Raw genomic sequence first — 19,356 nt, forward strand, 5'->3', positions numbered from 1 at the left:
AAAAGAAAACGGAATTTAAGTCAATGACCCTTCTTCGAATACTACTCAAACGTCCTAGAGTATGATTCGGGATTTATAGACGAGTGCAAAAATTCAATCTACATTTGGTAAACTTCTATAGATATATGTATTATTGCTGATGACAGATGCTGGTGATCTGATAATTATTTCATCAAGTTCAAGAATCGATATGATAGCAGAGGTTTCATTGTTTATAAAGTGTTAGTTGATAATAGGATGAGAAATAAAATATTATGAAACAGATCACTGTCGCGTAATCGACGCATACGCAGCTCTGTCCGTCCGTGTATGTACGACGTACGGTATATAATACTGGTCAGTGGTCATTATTATTTATTACAAAGTCATACCGTACTGCCTTTCTCGAGTAAGTCTGCAGGGGACCTGTCATGGTACGAAACCAACAAGAGATGGGTTCAACTTTAAATGTGGCACAAAACCGTATCAAAATCACGCATAAATTAATCAACGAACGTATTGCGTAGTCAAAGACAGAACAACGAAAATTAGCCCACTCCCTCGAAAACTCAAGAGCCGTCATCCGCCATTGCTCGCATACCATTGTGGTAGTGAAACCGGTTTTCTCGTGTCCGGTCTGTTGGTGACAGTCCAGCCACGATAAATTGGGAATATCACGAATAATAATTCCGGCAGCATTCGAATTTGAAAATGCTTGAACTTTCCGACGTTTATTTGTACGTTATTCGACCATCGTATAATTTTTCTGTTCTGCATTATTATGGTCGAATATTGTACGAAATGTACATACTCATCATTATTCAGAGCTATGCTACAGATCGGGGGATGGGGGGTCACGCTATCTATTTTGGTGACTGCTATACTCGATCAATCTTACCCTATCAATCGTATCAATCTTATTGATATCTAAACTTTCAGGACTAACCCGGTGATATTGTAATCAAATCTGTCCTAGAAGCGACGAAAAATGGGGTGGTGTAGCGTACCGCTCCATGATTATCCTAATTACCCTCGCTGATCACTGATCATGCTTCTATACTTGTTGCTGTTGCGAACCTATGTGTGTCAGTCGCTTTTAGTCGCCATCCGAAGACCATCGCCGTTGTTTTAAGTTGCTCTTAAAGGTCAACTGCATGTCGTAAAATACTTTTGCTTATTTCGTAGATTATGTGGTTAGGAATAAGAAAAAAATAATGAAAAGGAAAAATACGTGATAGTTTTCAAGTAATTTAAATTACAAATCGAAATTCCGAAAAACGGACCCGAAATCATCCAGCCGTGAAATGACGTCAAGTAGTTGACACAACAAAAATTCTTGTTATTCCTGTTGGCTGTTAGGTGGGATTCGTTGCATAGATTTGCTGTGGATTTGAGTCATTGAGTGAGATCATGAAGGCTGTGAAGGAGGTGATTCATAGAGTCAGATGTTATGTCGCGTATGGTTGCTCCAATACGCAATATGCCGTGCCTACAATGTCTTTACATCGCTGCCAAAATCCATCCGTATACCGTCAGGTGACCGGACGCCGCGACCAAAAGTGCGGACTTGATAGACAACCAAAGGCAGAGACATTTTCAATGACGTATCCGAGATACGAAACGCGCAATAAAGTTGACTGCTGACCACGGAAACTCTCACACTTAGTGCCGACGTACTGCAGTAGTGCCGTTCATACTTTATTTTCACTCACCAGTGAAATTGTGGTAATGGCAGAGGATCGCACTTCTAAAGCTATGCAAAGTGTCCAAAATCGGTTAGTGAAAATGTACTGTGTTAGCTGGTATTGTAAGAGTGTAACTAACCGTTTATAGTAGTATTGACTGTGGTACGGTGGTCATCAAAGTAGTTATTGTTTACACTCATGTGCATGTGCAATCATCATCATCATCATCATTGGTTTATAAGCAATTTTATCAGTTCAATACACCACAAAAAATGCGATACAATGAAAAGTCAGGAAGATGTCTAAGCAACAAGGAGTAGTCTATGGAAGAACTAGGGCGGCATGTCATGGGAAGCGAGATCGATAGGTCAGTCGTGGTCCGGTAATCTTGAGGATGGACTGTATATAGGCAAATAACTGAAATAAGTATGCCTTGAAAAACTTTGAGTAGAAGTGTACGTAGTCTGAAATAAAGCCACTTAAAAATCAATCAAGAAAAAAGATGTATAAAGGCATTAGTTAATAGGAGTCTGTAACCTGCTGACTTCATGATCTATAATGGTTATGTCGCAGAGCTCATTTTATTGGAAGAGTTGCTCTTACTTTTGAAAATAAACTTCTGTTTGTGTACATGTGTAGTCATATAATCATATTAGTTACTTAAGTTACTGAATGAAGACTGTCAGATATCAGTGACTAAATCTCTCAAGATATCGACAGCTCAGTAAAAGATTAAAACGTATCACTATCACCATAGCAGTCCAAAAGTTGGGTAGGATGCAGTTGGAAATCCTTCATTTTTATGATACTTCGGAACAGCATTTGGTATACTGCCTTTGATTTGACTTTATTATAAAAATCTGCAATGTTTTTACACCTGCTTTAGATTCCTGCAATGAAGAAGTCGACGCATGTATTCAAGCAAGACCAGATACGGCGGAGTCGACCAAGTCAATTGCGATGGCTTCCTCATTCAACTAGCGGCATCGTGAAAATTAGTTGAAGCCATTGCTGGACAAAAGAAGCTATTGTTGGACACAAAACTATATTTCTCTCCCTGACACAGTAGTACTGTTGATGGATTGGTTGTTGCATTTATTATTTTCAATACAATTATTCCTTCGCGAAGCATTGCAAAATTGAAATCCTTTGAAAATACTAGATGTGAATTTTGATCGGATGTACAGACAGGATTTCTCGTTCGTTTGTGTTGCAGAATCCCAATGGCCAGCAAACAAAACTTCCATACACAGTTTTTCTCAGCGTCCTGAAAAGCATAATTGTTGTGTTACTGACGGGTAATTACTTGGTACCCGACTCAACGTTTCATGTGAATGAGACTCATTCGCTCATGCATCGAACTAGATGGTATAATTATATGACAATATTCCTGATGATATCTATAGTGAGATATCTCTCTGATTGAGCTACTGATTGAAATCCTGGTAATGCTGTGATGCACTAATAATTCGTTAGTTGCTCTCCCACTAATAGTTTGCATAAGTTGGCAATAACCTCCATCCTCTATCCTGTAATTGATAATACCGTACCAAGATTAATAACTGAAAAGAGGTAGGGTACTCCACCAAATTACACATACCGGTGTATTTCATTTGGTATAGACAAGTGGCTTCAGCTGAACAAGCTAGGCTGATCATACTATATATTACTAACCTCCTTAGATTATTCATCAATAATCATACTCAGACGACCACTCGTTTTCGGAGCAGTAAGGAGTTCCACTGATACGGGATTGAGCTCATCAACACTTGATACGTGTTCACTGTTCAGTTTAAACATTACTTTCGTAAGCAAGGGCAAAATGCATACTTACATTCGTCATCTGAGTAATCGCACTCACTTGGTGAATCCATTACAAGCGAAACCTCCGCGATAACTAACTAATATAACCGCCCTGTTACTGAAAAAGCAACAGCCCTATAGCATACATCCGCAGCGGCCAGAAGAGATGTCAACTACATGACGTCACAATGAACATTTCGCTTTTTCTGTAAACATACCAATATTAGGACTTTCAGTCCAAATTACGGCAATTTCCGATTAGTTTGAAATACGGAAAGTCGGCAATTTCGGTATGAAAAAAAATTCTGAACATGATTAGGCGAAGTTGTTTATAAGATGCAGTTGACCTTTAATAAAATACTTACGATAACGTGTCAACGTTATCTATACCAAGCCGCGGACCAAGAAGAACGCGCGCCCACGACAGAGCACGCTATAGTGGCATGTCACCGAAGGCGATGAGGAGGGTTGGTGCGATGACATGCAAAATAAGGTCAAAAACATGCAAAATAAGGTCAGTCGCGACATGCAAAATAAGGTCAGTCACATGCAAAATAAGGTCAGTCGCGACATGCAGAATAAGGTCAGTCACATGCAAAATAAGGTCAGTCGCGACATGCAAAATAAGGTCAGTCACATGCAAAATAAGGTCAGCCGCGACATGCAGAATAAGGTCAGTCACATGCAAAATAAGGTCAGTCACATGCAAAATAAGGTCAGCCGCGACATGCAGAATAAGGTCAGTCACATGCAAAATAAGGTCAGTCACATGCAAAATAAGGTCAGTCGCGACATGCAAAATAAGGTCAGTCTCTTGCAAAATAAGGTCAGTGGCATGCGAAATAGGGTCAGTCGCGACATGCAGATTGCAGAATAAGGTCAGTGGCATAAGAAAACAGTAGGATTTGAAGTAAACATTTGGATTTATACGCGGACTCTTTATATTCTACATGCGACTCACATCGTAATTGTAATAATCGTCTGATTACATTTTGTTGAAACATCTTCAGATTTAGGATATAGATGGGGAATGTCAATCATGAAATTACGATATAGGAAAGATATTTTGAATTTATTTTTCATAAAAAAGAAGAATTGGATTTGTAATTCGAGTGTGGATTTGGATTTATGCGCGGACTGATAATAATATTCTACATGCGACTGACTTCGTAATCAAGATAATCATGATTATCTTTTGATTGAAACATCTCAGGATTTAGGATATAGATAAGGAATTTCAATGTTGAAAGTAGGCTGCTATACAGGAAATATATATTTTGAATTTATTTTTCATAGGAAAAAAGTTGGAATTGTAATTGAAGTATAGATTTGGATTTATGCGCGGACTGACCTTATTTTGCATGTCGCGACTGACCTTATTTTGCATGTGACTGACCTTATTTTGCATGTCGCTACTGACCTTATTTTGCATGTTTTTGACCTTATTTTGCATGTCATCGCACCAACCCTGTAGAAGGCGATAGCGATAAGTCAGGTCGTGGTACGGTAATCTTGAGAAAGGACTCGTATTTATTTAGTAGATATTGCTCGTAGTTCACGTGAAACCCGAGTTTTTTTGGAACTGCCGCGAAAGTTGACCAAAATAAGGTCAACTCGCTTAGAATAACAAATCTGTATAAATTCCCCGTTTTTTATGTCCGGTTGAAACTTGAAAAAGTAGGCCTATCCTCTTTTACGGCTCTGAAAATATGGAAAAGATTCGGACTGTGTTGCCACTATACTTTGCGAAAGTATTCCGAATACGAAGTCCGAGTGGCAAACAAAGTCCGAACATGCCCCAGACGCGGTGTCCGAGTGGCATTACAGTCATAATCTACTGCAGGCATAATGTCCGAGTGTCGGAAAACAGCACAAACATACCCCAGACATGATGTTAGAGTGGGGGAGATACAGTAGTGGTTACGATGATAAGCGCCTAGCACGCAGACGAACCGCGTTCGATTCCCGTCGGAGGTTTATCTGGGCTCCTCTTCCCCTGCCGTTGCCGTTCTTACGGCGACAAAAAAAGACCCGACGAAAGAAAGCACTCACAATGAATGAAAAAGAACTAGCAGAAAGGTCCGCGGCTTCAAAGAGATCAACATCGAAAAGGAACTGTGACATCGGGCACTCTAGGCCGAGGTGGATGTTAGAGTAAAGGATCGCTACTGATGCGTGTCGTTCTACATCCTCCAATCTGTTCATGACATCGCATTGTGTCTTATCGCATTGTACATTGTGTGTGACTTTTTCAGATCAAAAATATAACCCAACCATGTTATGTTATGTTATGACTCACCACTATGCGAACATATACCAAAGACATGATGTCCGAGTGGCAATATATAGTCGGAACATACCCCATTACCAGAGATGAGCGGATTTGAAATTTCTATGTCCTAATCCAATCCAAATCCGAACCTTCAAATCCAAATCCGAACCTTCAAATTCAAATCCTAATCCTAATCCATAACTTTTTCATATTCAAGTCCATGTCCAATCCTAATCAGATTCCAACTGGAAATTCAGAAAAAATACTAATTTATGCAATCGAGGGATTCGAAAATTTTCTTTCACAACCAACGATTCACTTGATTCAAGATAACTTAGTAACTATAAGTACATTAATACCTGATCTGAATAAAGTTTGTCGCCATTCGCCACACGACAAACACAGCCCTACTTGATCACCTCTTATCGTTACACTAGCACTGTTGCCCTACCTCGCCCAGACATTGCTTCATTGATCATTTGCTACCATCGTTTAATTTTTCTTCCATTTTATTTTTTTTTTAGCTTATGTAACATTTTTTACAGCCAGACTGTTTAGAGCAGTGGTTCCCAACGTGGGCGATATCGCCCTCCAGGGGGCGATTTGGCGGTATAGGGGGGCGAAAATAACGAAGGGGGCGATAGGGGGGCGAAAATGGACGAAGGGGGCGATAGGGGGCGATGGCGCGTTAAAACGGCTATATTGGAGTCGGAACCGTAACTACCGCACCCCAAACCCCCAATTCGGGGCGGGGAGGGGGGGCGAAATCGAAGGAAGCCCAAAATTATTTCGTGAATTAACATGAATGATAGAGTCATTTTTTAGAAATTCATGCGACTTTTTCAAAAAAATTTCGCGATTTAATTTTTTAATGTATCTTGTTGTTGGGGTTCCCGTCACCCAACAAAAATACGCATGATTTATGGAAATGGGAGACTTCGGCGTCGGCCATTACTGCGCGACGACGCACCAAGACATATGAAGTTAGAGGCCATGTAAAATGCGACTCCGAGAAGTGTGCCAGAACGATGAGCAGCGAGAAGAAATTGGCCGAAAAGGAACGCCCTTGCGCTGACCGAAAACTTCGATATATATACAATATACATTATACATATATGTTCAATTGTCCATAGGGGCCTCAATGGCTGGCGTCGAATGTTACTGTCCTGGCGGCCTTAACCCTACAAGACAAATGCCATCCCGAAAGGAAAAAATTATTTGCCAGTAAAGAAATACCAATATGAAATCATGTGCGTCTTTTAGTTTGGTACGTTTTGACGATTTCCATATCTTTTGACATAGCAGATATAGGAGGTCACGAAATAGCATCATGTAAAGAAGTCAATATAACAACGATTCCGCCCGAAGATGTTTAATTATTATTTAGGGTCCTACCTTTACCAACATGTCACATCGACCATATTGACCGATTCAAACATGAATTATATGTATATTTGTCGCGCTTCGCGCGTTTAGGCGAAATACGGTGACTCACCAAACAGTACATGAAATAGGGTATAGCTGATTGGTAGCGACAAAAAGCCCTCGGGGGGGGGGGGCGTCACGAAGTGCTGTTTTCCGGTTCTCAATATTTGGGGGGCGATAATCGGTGTGGAGCTTCAAAAGGGAGCGATGAGTCGAAAAAGGTTGGGAACCACTGGTTTAGAGTCAAGTGTACCTGTTTGATGCTGGTGTGATCAGACTAGCAGTGCTCTTCAACCGGGGTTGTCGTACACCCTAGGGTGTACCAGAATTTTCAAAGGGTGTACCACTCGGATGGGGTGTACAGGGGTGTACCAGATCCACATTATGATGAACCGATGATACGATGACTATAGCTATCACAAAAATACGCCAGTTTATGCTTCAAAAGAGAATGACTGGATGTGTAATATCGGACAATGTGATGTCATAAGCAAATGTTTCTAATCATTCAACCTTTGGTAATGGACTTATTACTTCCTTTTCGAATAGAGCAGGGTGGAGTTAGCATGTGTTCATAGGGATGGTGTGAACGTGAGGTTCACGTTCGTGTTCTGTGTGTGAACCTAGGAAATTTAGAGGTTCACGTTCACAACAGAACCTTGGTAGGTTCTGCACTGTGAACCTTTTTCATATATTACAATTTTCACTTCATTATGACATCTTCCGTTCAAATTTATTGCATTTCAACTACGGGCTACTCTATTCATGGCGCTGGCAGTATAAAAATCTACAGTAAACGAGCATGCACCTTGACAATCTCAAAAGTTTTACTTGCTTTGTTACAAAAGTTTGCTCGAAATATCCAGCTTAATTACCGTTTGTGAACATTTAGTGACTCTCTGCTGTGAGCTTGACCCGCAATCACACAACATCACGAGCGAAATGCGTAGTCAGCAATGATGCTTACTCGAACAATCAATGAGATTGATATCGTTTACTGATGTAAAAAATCTAGCTGGGTTCGGGGTCAATCTTGACTTCATAGGTTCACTGTATCATTAAAACCAGATCCGTACGATTGAGGTGTTGGCTACTGCTCTATAACTTGTTAATGGATTAAAATCGGTAGCAAGTATAGAAACCCGTTTTACACTCTGCTCAATATCAATGTAGCAATACTCAGACGCCGAATACATTGTCCGGCCTGGGCTAGACCGTTAAGGCGTAAGCTTTTATCCCCTGGTAAGTCGTCGTCGAAATTGTTGGCTAAGCGACGGAACATATAAATTTTATGGGATGATTATATCCTCTGATAGCCTCAGTTGATACATTTAGCGACGTTTAAAACGCCAATATGTACCTCATCATTGTGGCATTATGTGGCCCGAGTCGTCACTAGGTATCGTGTACAGCAGAGGTGGGCAATTATTTTCCTCCGCGGGCCACATGAGAAGTAGAAAATACGTTGGCGGGCCGAATGAAAAATGTTAGCTATATTTTCCAGCTTATTTTAATTTCATTTCTAAATGATATTGTTAATACATGCTGCTCAGTAAATGTGTGAAAAAGTGACGGTAATTATTATATAAAAATATCTATTTGCCGTCATGATTCGAAACAATGGTAGGCCAAACATTATACATTTTACCTCTCTTTTAACCCCTATCCCCGTTCTTCTATATTAGGACTCCAAAACACTGGTTCTCGAACTTTTTTAGGCACTCCTCCCTTTATGATAGTGACAAATTTCGCGCCCCCTTATCATGATATCACAAATTGTGAAAAAGTGCTAGCAATCTTAACGAATAGTTTGATGGCATGGTTGGTTATGGCTGTTGATGAGATAATTCGGAAATATCAAAGTCGGTTAATATACAGAGCCATACCTATCATCTAAAAGCGGGGGAGTTAATCGCGCGAAGCGCGAAAAAAATATTCATTCAACTTCGGTTTCGCGCCCACCTTCTGATGCTTGTTCGAGAATCCCTCCAATGAAATGTAGCCTATATGTAATAGTACAAAGCTCATTTATTTAGTCGCTGTCTTCCGACCAGTGTGCGTTGATGCTGAGCGAAGCTTGCAGTTTCTCTGAAATTCACCCTCCCTTGACAGAGTGTTTCGTGTTTTCGTCATAAGACCGAATTCAATTAAAATCCTTAATCTCGGCGACATGCTCAGCGAAAACTATAAGGACGGGTTTGCCCCTGACACCAGTATGCAAATGTTTAGTGCTTTAAAGTATAAAACTTTCTTCGAATTTCAGTTTTCGGTTTTATTTTTTTGGCATGCCCGTTCATCCGTTATGGGTGAAAGATATGATTAGTCATATATAGTAATCGCCAGCACTGATTGACTTATTGTTTTACGAATTAAGGGTTTGGAAATGTATCACTAACAATTTGAAACACATACCGTATTGTGTGTAATGTAACAATGACAACAAAGAATATTTGAGCTAAACTATATGGAAAGAGTAATTTCTTGTTATTTTAATTGCCACTCATACTTTGCCACATTGCCTTTATTTTGAATCTGGATTATGTAAGCGAGGTACATAGGCATCGTAATCGTGCATATTAATGGGCAGGCTTCAAAGTACACGAATTTTCTGTTCAGTTGATACAGCCTATGGTTTTAGTCATTCAAAGCGTATATTTCACGTTTTAAAGTCCAAGCAAGCTTTCGCGGGCCGCAGAGAATAGCTTCGCGGGCCGCATTTGGCCCGCGGGCCGCACTTTGCCCAGGTCTGGTGTACAGTGTACACTGTACAAGTGTATATTGATATAGGCTATCACTTCACTGAAAGATAGGATTGGAATTAGCAATATGACGTCACGTGACGTCATGAGGTTCACGTTCGCGTTCAAACAGAACCTTTCAAAAAAGTTCGCGTTCACACGAACCTGAACCTTTCAGAGGTTCACACCATCCCTATGTGTTCAGCTTGCGATATCTGTAATCTGTCTGATGATTCTCGAGGAAACCACCGCTAAATCTTGGACATTTTGAATTTGTGCTTCCTGCGACCAGCTTATGAATAGTGCAGAATACATAGCCTACTTACCCAGCCACGGGGTCGAGTTTGCGAACCACTGCGTTAGATGGTGGTCCAGTAACCTCGAGCCCTTATTCGTATTATCATTTACTATACGTTGCAGCCTTGCTCAAATGTCCATTGTCCATCCTTATTTCGGCTACGTCAGGGGTGCTCAACCTGCGGACGTACGGCGTACTTCAGCATAATTTTGCGATCTTCTACACATATTTAAATTAGCGTCATTATGTAACCAATTGTTGCTGGTTCTAGTCTCAGCTCTGCCATGTTTCTATGTGTCGCAGGTTTTTCTAGGCTCCTCGTCACCGACCCCCTGTTAACGTAGCGTCTTGAAAAGCCCAGAAGAAGAGTTAACCGAGCTTCAAAGTCAGCAGCAAAGTCCTGAAAGTGGACGCACGTTAGCGAGAGAGAATGAAGAATGGGAGTGCGCGTGCAAGCAAAAGTCGTCCTCATTACCCAAAGCAAAAATACTATACTTTGAGAAATGCACTGTCGTGGCGCACAAATTCTAAACAGGCGATTATCACCACTGTCATTGATGTGTAATAAAATATTATTAATACCAATACAAACAATCCTGGTGGGAGGCCAAGAAATAACAACATGCAACTAAGTGATTAATAGGAACCGCAAGATGCATCATCATTAATATTGTACCCAATATTTTCGAAAACACCCTCCATCAGCTCTGCGGGTTAATCTGATCACGTGAGCTGAGAATTAATAAATTTTTGACAATAATATGTGAAACTACCAACATTTTCGATGAAATCCATTCAAGGGGCAAAATTTTCGCGCTCTGCGCGACTACACACATAATCCTAGTGTCTTTTCTTGACATTTATACTCGCGATTTTGGTACATAAATTATCTACTGTAAGCCTGCTGGGATGTTTTGCTTCTACAGTAAAAAAAATTGCGCATTGTATATCTCAAGAAATAAGTGAAGGCACAGAACACCACAAGGGCTCTCCGTGGTGTTAAGTTCCCAGTACAAAATTTCATATGAGCATTTGTCGTCCATGCGTCATGGCGAATCGCCGTTGGAATCCGGACGTATTTTATATGTAATCAAAATGCGGCTTTCGGCGTTATCGGTGTATTATACGGTCAGGGGTGTACGAGTTTTGAGAAAATGTTAAAAGGGTGTACCACGACGAAAAAGGTTGAAGAGCACTTGACTAGATGACCTTCACGGTCTTATCGATCATTCCTATCTAATACCGAATACTGTGCATGCATATTTTCTGTACAACCACCACTGCCGTGTGCTATGTATTTTGGTTTGATGAAAATAAAGAGCGAGCGAGATAGTGTAATGGTTATGCGTCCTAATGCGAACCCACGCCCTACCGCTTCTCGAGCGGTAGGTCGTGGGTTCGATCCCCGGCCGGGTCATACCAAAGACTCGAAAATTGGTATCCGCAGCTATATCCAGCTAGGCGCTCAGCAATAACGGATAGCATGGAGGAGAAAAAAACGGGGGCGCAGACTAGATGACCTCATGGGGCCGTATCGCAACTCCGTCGTCAAAGCATCTCGATGGTGCAGGCGAAAAATAATATCATCTCTCTCTCTCTCTCTCTGACATTTCAATCTCACCGAAAATAGGTAAATCCAAATCCTAATCCGTTCCGAAAAATATGTCCAATCCAAATCCGACAAAATTTCACAAATCCTGTTTTTTCAAAACCTAATCCTAATCCATGCTCAACTCTGCAGCCCATTACCCCAGTGATGAACTCCGATTGGCGTAGCACAGTGCGGACATATAGCCCAGACATGATATCAGAGTTGTGGAACACTGGTTGGAATTTTGCTATTGGACAGCATCTTTTAATTTAATCCATTCTAAATGTGCTACGCCAATGCTTGACAACCTTCTTGACTTCACGGCACCCCCTGGAAAAGAAAATAGGTCGCGGCTCCCCAGCACTTCTGGTACACTGAGTGCAAGATGGGGAAGCTGATGAGGAAAAAAATGGAATAAAAATCGAGCCAATTGCTCATCACTGGTCAGCAGCACTGTTGTCCAAGGGACAGCGCAGTGAGTTGGTGGGTGCGCGCAGACTCGTGAAAAATTAGAGGGAACATTGGTCAGCAGTACACATAAATGACTCACGTCGAGTCGAGTCGAGTAATTTTTCATATCCAAGAAAATGGCTCGAGTCAAGCCGAGTCAGCGAGAATTTGCGACTCGAGTTATGACAAAACCGGCTCAAGTTCCGGTAAAACCGAGTCGGTATAGCTTTATGGCATAAGGTTACCATATTTCGGTAACCCAAATTCCGGACACGTTTTAGCGCCAACTAGTGGATTTCACAATGAGATATAAGCACATTGTCTGTCAATATGACGTCACAATAGAAAAGTTTTGCTTGTAGACCTGAAATGGTCTCGATCCGGTTAAGGAGTCTGTGGCTGTGTGTTGTGTAACCGGAACCGAAACCACATTTCTTCAGTCCCTTCCCGCCCAAATGAACAATGATTTTCGGCCCACCATAGGCCATAGGGTAATCGATGCAACTTTTAGGGGGCTTGCCATATGCATATGGTTTCTATATGGATCTGATCGTTAAATTTTTTGAATGAATTCTGTCAATAATATTGGTTCTTCCATATATGACTTTATAGTTTGATCCTCTCTCCGCCAACATGATCAGGGTTAGCGGCAGAGCTGGTGGAGGATGATGACTTCGGAAATACAGGGAGCGTCATTATACATCGTTAATTCAAGTTCACGTCAGACCGAACCGATGCCGGTGCGCACCACGGAGCTTCATAAACACCCCACATCCAGTGGTTTTCATCCTTTCATGGTCGCGACTTCATCCAATTTGAAAATGTTCCGTGGCCCAGATCATAATTTGACGAGCTGATTACTGAAACAAATCAGCATCTTTGCCCTGACTTACTCACGTGTTATTTTGGAAGTTGATTACGCTCAACATCACATCTTTGCGAACCCCAGAATAAAGGCAAACTACCCTCAAGTTTGGAACCACTACCTTTGAATAAAGCATTTTAACGGCCTTAACCATGTCTAGGAATATACTGTTCTCATATAATTGCGATTATAATTAGGCTTATTTCAGTAAATGAAGGTTCTTTTTATTCATATTGTATTGCAGTTTTTGCGAGGGTGATAGTCCCCATATTAAAATCAATAAATGTTACAGTAAATCGCGCGCAGCACGAAGAAAAATATCGTGTAGCATAAATATCCCCCCGAATAATGTTATTAGGATGATTTACGAAGAAATTATGAGCCTACGTCAAGCCTTCGAAATTCCGGACATTTAGGCATATTTTAGAAATTCCTCCCGGATGCAAGTTTCTTAGTGAAATTACGGAAATGTCCGTAAAATTCCGGACCTATGGCAACCCTGGAGCACTGAAAAAGTTCAAGATTCACAATCGCTGAAAACCCTCTATCGTGTGATTCACAGACCCCACCATCCGGATGGTTATTGAATCATACGCCATTACATGTGGATTGCTACTATAATGTCATTTTGCCGCAGGTAGGCTATACGGAACACTGTTTCTCCAGATTCAATCCATGACAAATTAGCGGTTTTCGAGTAAATCCATGACAGACAGACATTTATTGTTTCGTCAAACATAAAATTTGCCTGTAGGTGACGATATGACATATAAAGGCCTTGTTCAGCGATTCCCTAACTGTGCCCCGTGGCACATTACTGTGCCGCCACAGATTCGCAGGTGTGCTACGACCATTTTTGGAGTTTTGGAAAAGAACTGTATAAATATTTGAAAAAGTCCTGAAGTTTAGTATACGCGAATTATAGACGCTTTAACTTCTTCAACAGCTGATAAATAGCCTAAGCACAAGTGACTATGAAATCTGTTAATGGCATCCAAATAAATCACGCAATCGTTACTCAGAAAAGCAGCTAATGGGGCATTTCCACTTCATTCTGAACACTAGGGGCGATAAAGATAACTCGACCCAAAACTGTTTTCCTGCTATATGCTTTACTATGGGACTGGACTAAACATTAACCTAATTTAGTCTTTTGGCGTACAACGAGGATGGTGAAAGTATCCATATCAATATAAATCATCCATATGGATATCAAATAGCTGTTAGCCGACGAAAATGATGCTGTTTCTTGGCGTGAGTCGTCGTGATGGAAGTGCTGAAATTACGATTATATTCTTATCACCAACTGTAATGGTTCTATCATTATTATTTTCCCGATTTATCGGGCAAAGTTACACCAGATTGGACTGCATTCAATACATACCCTTTCTAGATATATTATGATCTTGGCCAAGTAGCTGTCTGGTTGAAAGACCTTATGTCATTTCAATACCTCCCTATCCTTAAATCTCATCACTATCTGTTGGTGTTTTTAAATGATAAAATACTAATAATACCAACTCGTTCTGATGATTGACAAGGAAAGGATGTACCAGTTGTATTCTTGCAGTTATCTTGTGGAATAAAATGGAACGGTTATAGTCTATAAAGCAGAGTCCTGAATATTTATTGACCGACCACGGAAATAAATCGTATGGTAAGCACAAACTTTGGATTGTAAAATTCTAAGCTACGCAATATTCATGCTCATTATTACTTGGATACATAACAATTCTTAACCTGAAGGAATGTCAACCTGCTATTTGAGAAGCCTATGTATGGGATCGCCCTAAGACACAAAGCAAAATACTACGGTGGGAACTCAATTGATACAAACACCATCACCATATCCAAGAGTATTCAACGAGAATGCTAATGTGAAACTTGCAGATTGTAAAACACAAGAATGAGCTCGCGAGCATTGGTCATTTGTACTTGAAAATTTAGAAGGTTTAGCAAAGTTCCTTGCGCTACCAACATAATATGTATCAGATACATATAACAAGAGTCCAGGTAGCGAGCAACCGACAATAGTCAATAACCGTCCACTCTGGTCTGGCTCATAATCATCCATGGCTTTACACAGCATCATTGATATACTCTTCTGGGTTCTATGTCCAACAGCTCTAATTCAATCCATAGGCATCATAATGTCATAGAAGAGGTTTAAGTGACTGTACTTGAAAAAAGTGCCGGTACAATATTTGATGGATTTATCATTGGAATGCTGGTTGCTTTTCACTAAGTATGCTTCTTAGTTCTTTTGATAACTGGTGAATCACTATAGATTCAGCGAACCCTTTTATTGTCATAACAAGATGCCATGACTGATGACTCTACGGTCTATTTTTTGCAACAGCTTTTGCCTTTTGGCATAGACGTCTCTTCTGCAACCTCATTCATTGAAAACAGATGAGACTGCCTCTCTCTTGGAAGTTTCATCAGCGTCATTGTAATTCAAACGCATGATTTTTATATGCTGTAGGACCTCATAGCAGCAACTGCACATTACACGATTTCCCATAGCGCACAACACTCATCGGTGAACTGATATACTGCAGGGGAAGCATGATGAATCATGATGGTGAAATGATATTCTGCAGACAACTTTTCCAGGACCAGGCATCCATACCTCTTCTTCGTAAACGGTATCATCCTCCTGATAACTTTCTGTTTCTTATTGATGCATCTTTTAGGATCAAATGACCATCATCCTTACACAATGAGGAATATAACAACAGCCATATCATACGACTTTCGAAAATTAACAGCAACAGCAACGTAAGCTGCCAGGATGTCTATGTCCATCACGAGGATAAGACGCCAAGAAACAGCATCATTTTCGTCACTAACAGCTATTTGATAGCCATATGAATGATTTGTATTGATATGAATACTTTCGCCATCGTTGTGCATCAAGAGACGAAATAATGTCCATGTTTACTCCAGTCCTATAGTAAAGCATATAGCAACAAACAGTTTTGGGTCGAGTTATCTTTATCGCCCCTAGTGTTCAGAATGAAGTGGAAATGCCCCATTGATTTACAGGGAGTTAAGGCTATTTTTTCGAAAGAAATTGGGTGATTTTTAGCTTTCTGCTTGCAAATCCTATTCCATAATCGGTACAAAAACAATCAATATTGTGTTAAAATTTGCGTCTTCGTTGCTACAGGTAGACAGATATGGATTGAGTGAAATTAAAAGCTGTAAACAAGTGACACTGCTTGGAATAGGCCTTTTGCAGGACTTCGATCACGTGACTAGATACGCATAGCAACAACAAATTGGTTAGCAAGCTACTTTCTCGCGCACCTGCTTCAGTGCGAAATATCGCATAGTGTACTGTTGATTTCTGGTTGTAAACGTTTCGGAAATTTGTTGTAGAAGTCAACAGAGATTCACCTATGCTAGATGTCAATCCTGTACAAAGCACATAGAATGATATCGTGAGAATTACGCAGAAATCCGTCGTTAACGTAGCCGTATTTCGGATACAGTATATTATTGTTTTCGGGCTGTAAACGTTCGCAAGTGTCATGGAGATGCGCAAGGATTCAAATATGTTGGATGTCTTTGATTCATGAACTATGTAAACTCCTTGCGTCAAAATGATCGACATTATAGCCGTTATTTGGTAGTCAACTATGATTTTATGACACAAAATTCGACATTGCAGGACATTGACTGCGTGATATTTATTGCAGCATTAAGTTAGGTGTGGATAGTATACTATAGTTGTATTGTAGCGGTAGTTGGTAATCATTGCAGCATTTTGATGATTGATATCGATTGCAATATAGGATACTGCTATTTTTAAGCCTAAGAGACAATGACTTCCAGTGCCAGTACGTTGATGTGTTATGAATTCATGCAATGTGCTACATACCATATATATATTTAATATCCTAAGCTATTGTATGACTTCTCAGTTAAACAATTCAAAATATTTAGACCTCTACACCTATATTACAAGTTATTGATCATTCTGTCATGCTGCCAAGTGCCACTACCCGAAGGAAAATGATCATCAGCTCCAATTGAGGGTGAAACAAACTGTCCCGGGGCCTGGATTACTTGATTGATTGCCTGGATTGGATTACTTCACTCTATGGCACAGTGCAAATATATTGAGTTTCAATACATATGGCTATACCACATGCATACGGAATAATGATCTGATGGATTATCCCAAGAGAGCCGGACATAGGCAACTAAGAAATTGATGATGCCCTCGTCAAGAATTCAACCTGGAGCCAATTATTATCACCACATAAAATTTGGTCATGCGGTGGAAGGCAGCGTGGTTTCATGCCAACAGAAAATGTCAGCAGATGATCTGACCACTGACTAACTGTCCTGAACTTCCTTCCCGATGTTGATGTCTGCTTTGAAAATGATATTTCATTTGTGTACAGCAAGACAAGCGCTCTTCCGTGGATGCTATGAATATGTCTAGACAAGTGGCTATGGAGGTAGAGGAAAATACATAGGCATAACAGTCTCGGCAGTTATTGAACTTGATAAGGTTAACATCCATTTTTCTTCAACTATTTCTTATGCTCTGGGTATCGAATGCACAAAAATTAATAAATCGATCTTCTTTGCAAGTTTATTTGTAAATTCAATGAATCAAAGAATATCATAAGTTCAGAATATTACGGAGTCAATGCGAAAGAAACAATGTTAGTCGTCTTTAGAGGATGTTTCTGAGTTGGATGAGCCAATACACAGAGGGGGTCAGCAACGAAGTACTATTTTACCTGAGTACTAGCGTCATTATGAGTTTAGGCTACTTCCACTTCTACTTGACACTTTTTAGGTAGTACTTTTTTGTCAGGTTTGGGATTTTGTCAACTAGAAAGTAGCTTTGGCGCATGCGTGAGGTTGTCATAACAACTGGGCAAAATAGCCCCAGTACCACGGTAACTAAATTAATTTTTGAAAATTGCACTTATTTGTGGTGTCATCACCCTTTTGCGTTGATCAAGAAGATGCAACATGCAATGTTTACAGTTGTCACATGGCATCAATTTCTAAAACTAAGTGACCCTCAACCAAATCTACTTCATGTAACGAATTTCTTGACCGCTTTTCAGAAATTCATTTCTACTTCCACTTGAAGTACTTTGGACATGTCCTGGAAGTAATTAGTGCTACTTGTACTGGAGTATAAATTAAGGCATTACTTCTACTCGGTTCCCAACAATGACCACGTTGACCACGTCTGGGTATAGGATGACCGATCTTGTCACTGCGTTTGAGCTGCTCTAAGAGTTATATGATAGTTACTTCCCTTAGTTCGCTAAATATCGCACATATGTGACATCAACTATTTATCAAAATCGAGTGTGATTTGCCAAATCCACTTCAATCGCAGTTGCGAAGTAGTGGTAATAAAATTGGGATTGTATAAGGCAACAATTAAGTGCACTGATTTGCTTAGTCTTGACGGCAGGTTCTCCCAAAAGATACTTCCGATGTGTTCAGCGACATTTGTTTTATAGCAGCACGCCAGCACCCAAACCAGCAGACAGTATATCCTGATCCTTGCGGGTCCCGGCTGCTTCAGCCATATCTTCCATCCAAAATCAGGCTCCATAACAGACAAATAGTACTGCTTGAACTAACAAATACTCTTACCAGAATATAAGCCAATCGCTTTACTTCAAATGCATAAATTTAAGTACATATGATCAGAGTTGAGTACAGTAATACGACTACGTTACCGATGGATTTCTGCGTAATTCTGACGATATCATTCGAAATGCTTTGTACATGATTGACATCTAGCATAGGTGAATCTCTGATGACTTCTACAACAAATTTCCGAAACGTTTACAACCAGAAATCAACAGTACACCAGACATGGGGTAATCGCGATTAGTAATCGTAATCGATTACGACGATTACAGCATTTTCAAGTAATCGTAATCGCAATCGATTACATTCGAAAAAAATCAGAAGTAATCGTAATCGTAATCGACTACTTCACATATCTAATCGATTTCTTTGTGAGAGAACGATTACTTTTTATTTGTACAATGAATATGACATAACCGAATATTCGTGAACAAGGAAGAGATATTATACCAGGTTATTGATAGCGCAAACGGTTGATTTTCAAACGCCACTGCTCATTATTACGTCAGAAGTATTTGCTTTGCTCGTCCTTGCGTAAGAAGTATTCACACGTAGTAAATGTATATTCGATGTGCATTGTTTTGTGATTGTTAGAACAGTGTGAGCCATG

At 40.2% G+C, this 19,356-nt stretch overlaps 1 long non-coding RNA gene across 1 annotated transcript; it reads left to right on the top strand.

The window, feature by feature from the left end:
• Positions 1–1,112: 1,112 nt before the first annotated feature.
• Positions 1,113–2,803, top strand: LOC145452540 (uncharacterized). The gene is made up of 2 exons (XR_013919420.1): positions 1,113–1,754; positions 2,551–2,803. It is a non-coding gene; the product is annotated as an uncharacterized LOC145452540 (long non-coding RNA).
• Positions 2,804–19,356: the final 16,553 nt, after the last annotated feature.

This window comes from Botryllus schlosseri, chromosome 12 (assembly GCF_051294905.1).
Source record: "Botryllus schlosseri isolate E-star chromosome 12, Bs_hap1, whole genome shotgun sequence".
Taxonomy (NCBI): Eukaryota; Metazoa; Chordata; class Ascidiacea; order Stolidobranchia; family Styelidae; genus Botryllus; species Botryllus schlosseri.